Source organism: Mastomys coucha, unplaced genomic scaffold, assembly GCF_008632895.1.
Source record: "Mastomys coucha isolate ucsf_1 unplaced genomic scaffold, UCSF_Mcou_1 pScaffold22, whole genome shotgun sequence".
Classification (NCBI taxonomy): Eukaryota; Metazoa; Chordata; class Mammalia; order Rodentia; family Muridae; genus Mastomys; species Mastomys coucha.
Window position 1 is genome coordinate 84127686 of NW_022196905.1, and position 12770 is coordinate 84140455.

Sequence of the window (12770 nt, forward strand, 5' to 3'; positions counted from 1 at the left end):
CAGGCATAGTGGTGCATGCCTTTAACTCTAGCACTTGGGAGGCAGAGGCAGGAAGATCCTGGTGAGTTTGAGGCCACTGTGGTCTACATAGTCAGCTCCAGAATTATCAGGACTACAAGGAGATACTTTGTCAAAAAAATATAAATAAATAAATAAAAATAGTGAAACATGAAATAAACCATCAAAAATAAATCTTAATTAATAGTAATTATAATATGTTTATATTAAACTCTCAGTTTAGATGACATTCTAAACTATCTAAAAATAACATCTCTGACATGAAATATGTGTGTTTTTTCCTCATTCCAATCAATTCTGTCATCCTTTGCACAGCAACTGGGAGATCCCACAATTCAACTCAATTTTGAGAATTATTACTAGGAATTAGCATTGAACCCACAGGTTCACCCAGTATTTCCTTCACTTCAAACACTAAGAACAAGTATTGGGTTTCAGGATGCTCACACTTAAGTCCAGCTTCTATTCAAATTTGGAGTTCCAGTGGGGTGTGGTAGTAAATGACAGCACTTGGGAGGCTGAAGCAGGAAGGTCATGAATGTGAGGCCAGGCTGGGAATCAGGAAGATCCTGTCTCAGGGTGGAAGGGAGGTCCAAGGAGAGAGGGAGGGAAAGAGAAAAGGAGAGAGAGGGAACAGAGGGAGGAAGGGAGGAAGGGAGGGAGGGAGGGAAGAAGGAAGGGAGAAAGGGAGGGAAAGAGGGAGAAAAGAAGGAAGGGAGAGAGGGAGAGAAGGAGGGAGGAAGGAAAGTAGGGAGGGAGGAAAGGAGGGAAGGAAGGAAGAAGGGAGGGAGGGAGGAAGGGAGGGAAAGAGGGAGAAAAGAAGGAAGAGAGGGAGGGAGGAAGGAAGAGAAGGAGGGAGGAAGGAAAGAAGGGAAGGAGGAAAGGAGGGAGGGAGGGAGGGAGGGAGGAAGGAAAGGCGGGCAATATCAGTATCCTATAGTACAGCTCACAGTGGGTGGGAACAGCTTACTTACACCTGCTTATTTGTTACAAAGGCCACAGGAGAGAATAGCTGAATGGGGAGACACTGGTCACACTGTAGAGGGAAGAGGTAGCAGAGCATCGGTGCGGGCTCCAGCGCACCCCTAACCTCCTTGAAACTCATCAAACAGCGTGCGCTCCAAGCCTGTCACTTGGAAGCTTTTATGGAAACTTCATTACTTAACTACACCTGATTACATCATCGGCATTGGTTATTAATTGATAATCAGCCTGTTTTCACCTCACATTTATATAGAACTTTTGTAAGCAGCAAGATAAGTAGATAAAATAGATAGATGGATGGATGGATGGATAGATGGATGGATGGATGGACAGACGGACAGACAGACAGACAGACAGACAGGTAGATAGATACATAGATAGGTAGATACGTAGATAGATACATATATACATAGATACAACAGACAGACAGGCAGGCAAGCAGACAGATAGATGATAGATAGATGACAGTGTGGTGGTTTGAATGGGAGGGGCACTATTGGGAGGTGTGGTATTGGCTTCTGTTTGCCTGCCTGGACGCTACTACACTTCCTGCCTTGATGATAATGGACTGAACCTCTGAACCTGTAAGCCAGCCCCAATTAAATGTTGTCCTTACAAGAGTTGCCTTGGTCATGGTGTTTTTTCACAGCAATGGAAACCCTAATTAAGACAGAAAGACAGATATGACAGATTAGATAAGCAGATAGATGATAATAAAAGTTGAACTTTTACACAGAATATGCCTTAGTATTTCTACTCCTACATTTACACATTGCCAAAGGCTGTTTCTGCTCTGGTTATCCAACTTTGTACAGAACAGGAGATTTCAAGCTGTGCCTAGCCTGAAGTTATTTCATTTTGTAAGGCAAAAGTTTTGACTCGAGTTACTCCATTTTGAGTATAAGTGACAAGAAAATATGACTCATTAGCTACTACCTGTCAGCACACCAGGAGGCACAAACTCATGATTTATTTATAACCATAATTAATGACATCTGTGAATATATCAAACATTTTAAAAAGCCAGACATAGATCTTATCAATCACACTGATACAACCTCCTCACCTGGGAGATGTGGCAAACACACTGACCTGTCACCTAGTCACTCATCACAAGCCTTGGAAGGGAATTTTGCCAGTGAGGGACCTCTGCCTCTGTCCCCAAGCTTCAGACCAACCACAGACCCTGCTGTCCTGACACTCAGCCAGCTCCAGACTGACACCTGAAATGCCTGCCACCTGGGCTGCAGTTTGCCACTTTGTTCTTGGGCAGTGCTGTGTCCCTGTGTAGGACCCCCGTCTGTCCTCCAGATTTCCCCTGGTGCCACGATTCCATAGCACACATACATGTAGATGATGTGTAATCTGGGAGTTACCATCAGTAATTACAATTTGAACAAAACAACATTCCAATGTTCAAGTGTATTGAGCAGAAGTGAGAGTACTTGGTAAGTGCTGACCAACTAGACTGAGTTACCTTGTGAATTTATGATGTTATCCAATAGATTCTGACACTCTGGAAAGACACAAACATGTCCATCTATGTGTCTGACATCACATGTTCACAACATGTATGACAGAAACCCTTGCTGTGACTATTGTCTTGGCATGCAACACTTATTCATAGCAGCACTGTTTGAAATAACAAATCTTAACACTTGGGACAGGATGATGTCTTCAGGTTGCAGAACAGTTTGTTGCAGTGAAGATAACTAATCTGCAGTTACTATGGCATGGCTGAATCTGTAAAATGTTAAGTAATAAAAACAAGTCCTGGAAGCTTTTGTGTATATATATGTATATATACATACACTGTTTTAAAATTTTTTTATCCTTCCCATATTCAATCATCAAATCCAGACACTATTGTGGATGCTAGCAAGTGCTGACAGGAGCCTGATATAGCTGTCTCCTGAGAGGCTCTGACAGTACCTGACTAATACAGAAGTAGAGGCTCACAGCCATCCATTGGACTGAGTACAGGCTCCCCAATAAAGGAGCTAGAGAAAGAACCCAAGGAACTGAAAGGTTTGCAGCCCCTTAGCACGAACAACAATATGAACTAACTAGTACCCTCAGAGCTCCCAGGGACTAAACCACCAACCAAAGAGTACACATGGTGGGACTCATGGCTCCAGCTGCATATGTATAGTAGAGGATGGCCAAGTCGGTCATCAATGGGAGAAAAGGCCCTTGGCCCTGTGAAGGTTCTATGCTCCAGTGTAGGGGAATGCCAGGGCCAGGAAGCAGGAGAAGGTGGGGTGGCGAGCAGGGGGAGGGGGGAGGGAATAGGGGTTTGTTTTTGTTTTTGTTTTTATTTTATTTTTATTTTTTTCTTTTTTTCCGAGAGGAAACTGGGAAAGGAGATATTGTATGACATGTAAATAAAATATCTAATAAAAAAAGTTTAAAAACAGATAATACTGTATTCTTCTGACATATATGTATACAAATGTGTATGTTTATGTATATACAGCACCCATATTTACCACATGTACTTACTATATGTATGTATGAACATATATACCATACCTATTTGCTATATACATATATCAGATATACTTATCATAAAATATATATTTAGGAAAAATTATTTTTAAAGCAACACAATGACAAACACAAAATTTAGGCAAAATTTGCCTAAGCAAGGTAGCAAGGGATGAGGTGAGCATACAGATAAATACAATTTTTGCTCTCTTGGTTTCTTTTATATATACATATAGTGCCTGAAAGATGGCAGTGTTCTCCTGTTTGCCTTCAGAACAAGATGTAGCTCTCTCAGCTTCTCCAGCACCTTGCCTGACTGGATACTGCTACATTTCCTGCCTTGATGATAATGGACAGAACCTCTGAACCTGTAAGATATATATATAGTACACTGTTGCTGTCCTCAGACACACAAGAAGAGGGCATTGGATCCCATTACAGATGACTGTGAGCCACCATGTTGTTGCTAGGAATTGAACTCGAGACCTCTGGAAGAGCAGTCAGTGCTCTTAATTGCTGAGCCACATCTCCAGCCCACTTTCTGAGTGCTTAAGCTGAGTCATGAGTTAAAATTTAAAAGAAAGCCTGTGACAGGTGAGATAGAGAAGAATATAAACTTGTTAGAAGTGAATAAGAAATTAAATATATCTAATTTGACACTCAAGTTTCTAAAAGATCGGGTAAGTTGTTAAAATACGATGTGGCATGAACAAATGACCATGAGCCAATGTGTGTTTAATAATATGGGCTTTGAAGTATAGGAATAACTAACAGAACAATGGAAATTTTAAACACATATTTTGGTCCTTGTTCATTCATGATGTACCATATACTAGGCATGAGTCTTACAGTTCTAGAGCCCAGGAAGTCCAGGATCAAGGTGGTGGCACATTTGGTGCCTGGTAAGGCATATCAGCTCCTTACAAATCATATTTTCTCATTATGACTTCATTTTGTTAGAAGGGCCTCTTTATTTTTTTAATTTTTTAATATTTTATCATAGTCCAGTCGTTATCCTCCTCCAGGTCTACCCTCCCACTGTTCTTTATCCCATATATCTTCCCCCATCTCCAAGAGGATGACCCCACCCCCACCCTCACCCCACCAGACCTTCCTACTCCCTGGGGCCTCCAATCTCTTGAGAGTTAGTTACATCTTCTTTCACTGAGGCCAGACCTAGCAGTCCTCTACTGTATTTATGTGTTGGGGCCTCATATCAGCTGGTGTATGCTGCCTGGTTGGAGGCTCAGTGTCTGAGAGATCTCAGGGGTCCAGGTCTTCCTAGGGGGCCACCCTCTTGCTCAGCTTCTTCCAGCTTTTCCCTAATCCAACTACAGGGGGTCAGCAGCTTCTGTCCATTGGTTGGGTGTAAGTATCTGCATCTGACTCTTTCAGTTGCTTGTTGAGCAGTCATGCTAGGCTCCTGTTTGTAAGCACACCACAGCATCAGTATCAGGCCGTGGAGCCTCCCCTTGAGCTGGATCCCAAGCTGGGACGGTCGCTTGATCTCCTTTCCCTCAGTCTCTTCTCCATTTTTGTCCCTGCAATTCTTTTAGACAGGAACAATTCTGGGTCAGAGTTTTTGACTGTGGGATGGCAACCCCATCCCTCCATTTAATGCCTTCTGTCTTTCTACTGGAGGTAGACTCTACAAGTTTCCTCTCCCCACTGTTGGGCATTTAGTCTAAGATCCCTCCCTCTCTTTGAATCCTGAAAGTCTTTCACCTCCCAGGTCTCTCGTACATTCTAAAGGATCTCCTCACCTCCTACCTCTCAAGATTGCCTATTTCCATTCTTTCTGCTGGCCCTCAGGACTTCAGTCCTGTCCCATCCCCAATACCTGATCATGTTCCTCTTTTACCCTCCCTATCCCCTCTTCCAAACTCAGGTCCCTCTCTCTCTCTGCCCTCAGTGATTGCTTTCTTCTCCCTCCCAAGTGGGATTGAGGCATCCTCACTTGGGCCCTTCAGTTTGTTAACCTTCTTGAGTTCTGTAGATTGTGTCCTGAGTATTCCGTACTTTTTGGCTAATATCCACTCATTAGTGAGTACATACCATGCATGTCCTTTTGGGTCTGAGTTACATCATTCAGGACGTTTTCTAGTTCCATCTATTTGTCTGCAAAACTCATAATGTCCTCATTCTTAATAGCTGAGTAGTACTCCATTGTGTAAATGAATCACATTTCTGTATCCATTCTTCCATTGTGGGACACCTAGGTTGTTTCCAAATTCTGGCTATCACAAATAAGGCCGCTATGAACACAGTGGAACACTTGCCCCTGTGTCATAGTGGGGCATCTTTGAGATATGTAATATCACTAATTCTGCAAGAGTAGTAGTCAATGTACTATAAAGTCAGAAACAGAGATTCACACTATTAATTAAACAGAGGCAGAAATTATATAACTCACCCCAAACTGTGAGTTTCGGGCTTTCTCAGAGATGGCTTTTTCTTCTCAAGCTTGTTTGCTTTCTAGCCTTGGGAAGCGAGGTGCTGACAGCTCCGGAGAAGAAACATGATGGTACAAGAAGCAAATCCCCACTCTCCTCGAAGCTGCCAGAAAAGCATAGCTTCTCTGTGGGATCAAACTGGTCGGACCGTATTAATCTAGCAAAGATTTGTAAGACATCTCAGACTTCAGAGAATCAACATTCTCCTGGGGCAATAGTTCCTCATCTCTAAGAAGCTTATAGTTCTGACTAGTCTCCAATTGTATGACCCTAGTGATGGCTTTTAAACATACAAATGTTGGTTGGCTTTCTTTGTTATATCAGGGGGTGGAAATGTTGGCACTTAACATGACTGGTAAAATCATGTTAGATAGAAAGTCTTGTCTTAGTTAAATAAATAAATAAATAAATAGCACCTAGCTTAAGTAGAAAATCATGACAAAACCAATAATCTTCTAATATAAAGAAAAACCTCTATATTTGAATATATTGAAGAATAAAAGAAAAGAAAGAGAAATTATTCCTCCTTCTTAGCATCCTTCCATTCTTTGTCCCCGCCTTCTCCCTTCCCAAAACAATTCAGCCCTAACTGTGTTGGATAAACTCAAACAACTGGGCATCCTCACCACAGGAAAGTAGGTTCTGATCATCCACAGCTTAGCTAGGAAGAACAAAGGGAAGTTCACCACCACCATCAAGGCCTAGGGAGTATGGCAGGAACAAGGGAGGAAGACAACCTCACAGTAGGGCAGCCAAGCAGGAAGGTCAGAATAAAGTGCCAGGAGGGTATCCATGCCCTGGGAGTGCTTGGTGGTCAGGGCTTAGAAATCAGCTATACATAGGGAATTAAACAAAGAGTGTCCTGAAATTCTTAAAATTTCCATAAACTCATAAAAAAAATAGCTAAAATGTTTAAGGACCCATTTGTTTATATGTTTGCTCATTGATTTATTTTGTTGTGCCAGGAAGCAAACTCAGGCCTTGCACATATACAAACTACTAACTTACAGACATTGTCTTTTCTGCCACTTGTTCTTATCATCTTATCATCTTTATGTCACATATTTAAATCTTACAATTTTCTTCATATAATTCCTGGGCTTTTCTTTCAAAACATATTTCTAAGCATTATGTGGATTTTCCATTTATAAAAATGTTATGTTTCTTTTTTTTTGCAAGAATATAATATACAATTCTTTATTTTGAGATATTTAATTTGTACATTCTTCCTCCCAATTGGCTAAAAAAAAATATGGAACACTTCACGAATTTGTATGTCATCCTTGCGCAGGGGCCATGCTAATCTTCTCTGTATCGTTCCAATTTTAGTATGTGCTGCCGAAGCGAGCACAAAAATGCTGTTTCTTAACTCATTGTTTATTACTCATCTTTAAAAGTTATTTGTAAGTAGAGACTCACATTGCAGCGCAGACTGGCCTTGAGTTTATAGCACTCTTCTGAGTCTGTGTCCTGAATCCTAGAATTTATACATGAATCTTGTATCAGTTATCTAACCAAACCTTCTCATTTATTTTTGTGTTTTTATGTACTAACGTCTTATATTTCCTAAATATAAAATCATATCATCAGTTTTGTGTTATTATGTTCTTGCTTTTCCACCACTGATGCTGAATATTGCTATTTTAAGATTTAATTTACTTTAAATCATGTGCATGTGGTATGTGTGCTTGAATGCTGGTGCCCACAGAAGTCTGAGGTGTCAGAATCTCTTGCAGCTAGAATCATAGGTGGTTGTGAGCCTCTGGACATGACTGCTGAGAATTTAATTCAGGTCCTCGAGTACAGCAGGAAGCACTCTTAGCAACTAAGACATATCTTCATGCCACGCCCACTTGCCTACTCCAGTCATATCCAAATTATTGGGGGTAAAAGCCTGATCAAGGACAAGAGGCGTTATGGCCCCAAAAGGGAGCTTGTGCCTCCTGGATATTCAGACAGTCGCTGGTATCTCCTAACTCAGACGTGTTCCAGATTAGTCTTTCCAATTGTCAACATGCCCTCATATTTAGGCATAAAGGTACCCCAAGAAATGACTCATAAATGGCTAAGATTGGGCATTGTTTCCTGGCCAGCACAATGTTTCCAAAATATCCTAATTTAATCCCAAACTGTCCTTAGCTTGGAATTTCTCTCAAGGAATCTGCCTTATCAGATAGAATTTCCTCAGAGTTAGCAACAGAGGTCAAGCACACTTCTTAGGGCGGTCCCACAGAAGAAAGAACTGTTTTACATACTAGAGAGTAATTGAAGGGCTTCCCTCACTCAAGGGCATTAACAGGAACTGTTAAATCAGAACTTCCTGGTCCTTGCCTCCAGCAGAACCAGAGAGTTAGCATAGGAATACCAAATTAGCCCCAGCGGGGAGGGCACCATTGCTCTTCTGCCCGCTTCACAACTGGATATGTGATCTTGATCACTGACCTTGATGTGACTGTCACCTGCCTATGTGACTCTTGTCATCTGCCCTGCTTTCTGTATACCATACAAGCCTGCTTTTCACTTTGTATAGAAGGACTCGCACTGGGGCTCTGACTAGAACTAGGACTTAGACGCATGCAGTCCGCAGCCCCCCCACCTCCAGAGCACTTGGGCCCGGGGGATGCAGCACCAGTCCAGAGGAGATAGCTGCTGCTTCAGACCCAGTGTGTTTTAGATGGCCTCAGATGTATCTTAACTGCTGAGCTGCCAGACTTATCATTTCTCTTTTGCAATGACTATAAAAGTCTGAAGCCATTTTTAAGAAAAACATTCAGATCCTGTACTTCATGTGTTGTCTCTGCCATCATTTCTTCGCCTACACCTCGTCAACCTGACTAGGACCCCGTTTCTCCCGTGGGTTGAGGGAGGCCCAGATCGGCCGGCCTGCGGCATCTTCAGCCTCCCTATTTATTGTTTTTATGATCTCTATAGCATCTAGAATTTCCAATAAATAGTAAATTAAGGTGATTATACATCTTTTAGTAGTTCTCCATGTTAATAAAAAAATATTTCACGATTTGATTTTAGAGTAATATTTGCTGTCAGGTGTTGGTGAATGGTTGGCAGTATGCTTTTAATTTTGTAATGGAATAAGAAACAGCAAGCCATATGAGCTAACAACGATGTAGGGTTGCAGGGAGGTGTCACTCATCGGCCTCCGAATGAATAAATTTGCCCTTCAGTTCAGACAGTACATAGTGCTCTGTCAGCTAAGCAACTGTGATCTTAAATACTTTCTACTGCAGGAGCTAGAAGTATCTTGGGGGCAATTTGTAATCCATAGGAATTTACTCGTTACAGAAGAAAAGTTTGCCTGAGTAGTTAGTTGGCTCTTCAAGCTATTTAGAACATTCAGGGTATTTGTATTCGTTGTACAGATAAGAGCTGTAGCCCATTCCAATGGCAGGTACCATGGAAGAAGTAACTTACAAACAATAGGATTTATATTGTACATAACTTTAGATGTTTAGAAGTCAACTTAGGGGACTGACATTTGACCTAGGAAGGACCTACTTCCTGTTCACAGACAGCTTGAAATTTTGCTGTGTCTTCTTATCCAGAAGGGGTTTGGAAGTCTTTGGGGTCTCTCCTATAGGACAATAATACTATTTATGAATACTGCTCTCATGATTATCCAGCCACCCCAAAGCCACTGCTTCCCAATATCATCACCTTGGACATTGGGAGTCTAACATATGAATTTAGCAGAATATAAATATTCAGGCTATAGAGATAGTTCAGTGGTAAAGAGCATTGGCTGCTCTTCCAATGGATCTGAGTTTGATTCCCAGCAACCACAGCTCACAACTGTCTATAATTTCAGTTGCAGGGGATCTGGTACCCTCACACACACATACAAGCAGTCAGAACACCAATGTACATAAAATAAAAGTAAGTAAAATCATGAAAAAAATAAAATTAGAGAAGACTAATTTTTAAAAAAATATATAAATATTCAATTTGTCACAATAAAAGTAAGGAGAAGCCACTGGATTCCCTAGAACTAGGGTTACAGATGGTTGTGAACTGCCATGTGGGCACTGAGTCCTCTACAAGGGCAGCCAGTACTCTTAACCTCTGAGCCATCCCTCCAGCACAGAAAGATAAATATAATTTGAAACCCATTCATTATAGCATTCAACTATATTATTTTTCTAGTGGTATGACTGTTTTTTTTTTAAATGAGCTTTGAGATCTTTTGACAACTTATCTTCCTTAGTGCTAACAAAAATACTTAAGGTTATATGTCTTTCTTCGGGCATGAATAGTTTTGTAAAGTATATTGTCTTTTGGCATTAAATATTCTTTTATTGCTTCCTACAGATTATTAGGCATATACAGCATGTATTATAAAGTAGTAAAGAAATTTAACTGTCCTATCTTTCTCTATTCTTACTGAATTTTAATTCTAGAATGTGACCTACAGCATCTCTACCATATAAAGCTTAAGCTTTTCTTTGAGATTGAGAACATCAAGTTTTATAAATTATCCAAATGTAAATGAAAAAGATTACTTTTGATTCAAAATGTGAACATTTCTATAAATGTCAATTACATTGACAGTATTTAAAGTAGCATTCAGCTCTTCTGGTGCTCAATTTGCCTGCTAAATCTTTTTAGTTACATAAGACATTGAAGTCTCCCACTGCTATATATCTTGATCAGTCAAGTTTCCCTTGGTTGGGGGAGGAATTACAATTTTCAACAGTGGCTGGAGATGACCAATCAAGACCTGAAGAGAGGTCAATTGTTCAGACATCTAGGAAAAAAGCATGCATGTTGGGGGACTACAGACTATCCAGAATGTTCTAGAAACCAGGAAGAGGCCAAGGTAGACAGGAGGATTAAGAGAGAGAAATGGGATGCACAGTATAACCAAAGCTTGTAAGACCTTCTAGTGAGACAGTGAGGACTTTAGCTTTAACTCTCAGCTGCAACCCATGTGCCCAGTGAGAATTTCTGAGGCCTAGCATCCTGGGGGCTGCAGGGTCTCTTAGAACTCATCCCATTTGACTCAAGGTAAAGATGCAAATGTCCTGCCACTCCCCTTTGGGTGAAACTGGGACTTAAAATACAGCTGTCTCCTCAAACTTTCTCCACTCTGAATCCTTTCAATCCTCAGTACAAATGAGTTTGCAAACCACTGACTCCGTAAATCCTGATCAACACCTCACAGAGTTTAGTAGCTTTACTGCTTCATCCTAAACTTCCGCTAAAATACCTGTAAATGGTTAATGGTGATTGCCAACTTAGTTAGGCCTGGAGATGCCTACAAGATTCACCAGCCACACTTGTGTGCCTGTGGGGCCATTTCAAATGACAACTAGCATGTAGCACCTGAGGGGGAAAGCCACCTTAAACATCAACAATACTTACTGTTCCATAACCTAGGGGCCCAGAAGGAACAAGAGCAGAAGAGGAAGCTTGTGCACCTGGTTTGAATCTGTCCCTCTCTGCTTCCTGGATGCCATGAGGTAGGCAGCACTCCTGGGCCTGGCCCTTCCACCATGATGTTTCTGCTTGGCCAGTGGACCCAAAAGCAATGGAGTCAGCTGTCTAGGAACAGAAATCTTTAAACAATGAATGACAATACACCTTTCCTCCTTTTAAATTGTTGCCTGCGGGTACCTGTCACAGCAATGGAGATCCAACATAAAAGCCTGTTAAAGGCCAGGCAGTGGTGGCGGCACATGCCTTTAATCCCAGCACTTGGGAGGCAGAGGCAGGATGATTTCTGAAGTTGAGGCCAGCCTGGTCTACAGAGTGAGTTCCAGGACAGCCAGGGCTACACAGAGAAACCCTGTCTCGAAAAGCCAAAAAAAGATGCTGAATTTCATCAAATGTTTATTCAGCACCTAACAAAATCATCATCTTTTTTCCTTTGAGTTTGTTTATGTAATGGATTATATTGATGGATTTCCGTATATTGAACCATCCCTGCACCTCTGGAATGAAACATACTTAATCATTGTGAAAGCTCATTTTGATGTGTTCTTGGATTTGGTTGGCAAGAATTTTATTGAGTATCTTTGCATCAATGTTCATAAGGTAGATTGGTCTGAAGGTCTCTTTCTTCATTTGGTCTTTGTGCGGTTTAGGTATAAATGTAAATGTGGCTTCGTAGAATGAATTGGGTAGTGTACCCTCTGTTTTATTTTCTGGAATACTTTGAAGAGTATTGGTATTGGGTCTTCTTTAAAGGTCTGATAGAATTCTTCACTAAACCCTTTTGGCGCTGGGATTTTTTGGGGGGGTGGGGTTTGGGAGACTATTAATAACTGCTTCTATTTCTTTAGGGGTTATGGGACTGTTTAGATGGTTTATCTCATCCTGTTTTAACATTGGCAACATGTATGTATCTAGAAAATTATCCATTTCACCAAGATTTTCCAATTTAGATGACTATAAGCTTTTGTAGTAGCATCTCAAGATTTTTTGAATTTCCACGGTTTCTATTGTTATGTCTCTTTTCGTTTCTGATTTTATTAATTTGGATACTGTCTCTGTGCCCTTTGCTTAGTCTGCCTAACAGTTTATCTATATTGTTGATTTTCTCAAAGAATCAGCTCCTGCTTTTGTGACTTCATTCCATAGTTCTTTTTGTTTCTATATGGTTGAATTCCAACATGAGTTTGATTAATTCCAGCTATCTACTCCTCTTGGGTGAGTTTGTGTCTTTTTGTTCTAGAGCTTTCAGGTGTGCCACCAAGATGCTAGTCTAAGGTCCCTCCGGTTTCTTTCTGAGGAACTCAGAGCTGTGAGTTTTCCTCATACCACTGCTTTCATTGTGCCCCATAAATTTTGGCATGATGTGTATTCATTTTCATT

The 12770-nt window shown here is 41.0% G+C and overlaps 1 non-coding gene across 1 annotated transcript; it reads right to left on the reverse strand.

Annotated features, from left to right (window-relative positions):
- Window positions 1-7188: 7188 nt before the first annotated feature.
- On the reverse strand, window positions 7189-7291 carry LOC116071554. Its single transcript, XR_004110964.1, has one exon. It is a non-coding gene; the product is annotated as a U6 spliceosomal RNA (small nuclear RNA).
- Between the last annotated feature and the right edge of the window lie 5479 nt (window positions 7292-12770).